We start from the raw sequence: 1,243 nt of genomic DNA on the forward strand, positions 1-1,243 counted from the left end.
GTAGGCTAGTGCCTGGTACTCAGTAAACTCTTAGATCTATGGTAGCTAATAAAAAAGTAGTTCAAAGATGGAGGTAAGCAACATTCCAGTATCTCAAATGAATATTTTTCTTTGTACATATTTATAAGACAATTTAATACTTTTTTTTTTTCCTATGTAAGAGCCCAAGTGAATTCAACAGGAAGACTCTTCTTATGAGTCAGGAATATGAATTAGGAAGCTACATCACAGTGATCAGTAAGTGCACTTGCCCATAGTGGCTGTTTTCTAACTCTCCGTTTTACTGACCACCAGCACATCTGCCAAACCCTTTCTTTGTCTTCTTATCTACTACCCTCCCATCTATAGAAAAGCTATGACTTACAGGACCAATTGCTCAGAAGTCTGACAAACATTTTTGAGCCCAGATAATCAGAGAAAAGCTGAGAAGGACACACACTCAATAAATTTGGATTGCCAATGTCTCACTAAGTTGTATCTGCTATCAGATGATTCATCTCTCTGTCCTAATGCCACTAGCGCAGAGGTACTTATGCTGAGACAATAGAACACAGATGTTAACTATTTTTTTTTTTTTTTTTTTTTTTTTGGGTGGTGCTGGGGATTGAACCCAGGGCCTTGTGCATGCTAGGCAAGCGCTCTACCAACTGAGCTATATCCCCAGCCCAACACAGATATTAACATTTTAACAACAGAAAAACAAAAGACACCCTTCATCTTTAGTGATAAGAGCCTCATCGTTCCTTTTGCCATCTTAATTGGCCTTTCTACTTAGAGGGATTTGCTGCTTTATTTGGTAGTGGTTGACTGGGATCTGTATGGTTTCTGCAAGACCAGTCAGATGGTTTGCTTCTTAAAGAAATTCTGGGGACTCCCTACCGCTTTCTAGGGTTTCTTTCATGCTCTTCAACGGCTTAGAGAACTGATGTCAAAGATGATCCATTAGTGTGCAGACGAAGGAAGCTGGGACTCCATCATTTATTTCAAAGCAATTACATCACTCACTCTGGCACATCTCCCAGAATGTCATGTGCAGTGGTGGATGAAGCAAAGGTGTGATCAGACTGTCACAGGTCCCCTGCCATTTGTACCACTCTTGTCCTATAAAGCTTTAGCAACCACAGGTCTAACACTTGAGAGAATCTCCTAAGTGTTTCCTGTTAAATTTGTTTGTCCAAAAGTTCTACCTAAGCTGGAAAAGAAAGGATTGTTTGGAAAATATTATAGCATATGGCAACATGTG

At 39.8% G+C, this 1,243-nt stretch overlaps 1 non-coding gene across 1 annotated transcript; it reads right to left on the reverse strand.

Annotated features, from left to right (window-relative positions):
- Nucleotides 1-588: 588 nt before the first annotated feature.
- Nucleotides 589-662, reverse strand: Trnaa-agc (transfer RNA alanine (anticodon AGC)). The gene has a single exon. It is a non-coding gene; the product is annotated as a tRNA-Ala (tRNA).
- Nucleotides 663-1,243: the final 581 nt, after the last annotated feature.

Source organism: Sciurus carolinensis, chromosome 9 (assembly GCF_902686445.1).
Source record: "Sciurus carolinensis chromosome 9, mSciCar1.2, whole genome shotgun sequence".
Classification (NCBI taxonomy): Eukaryota; Metazoa; Chordata; class Mammalia; order Rodentia; family Sciuridae; genus Sciurus; species Sciurus carolinensis.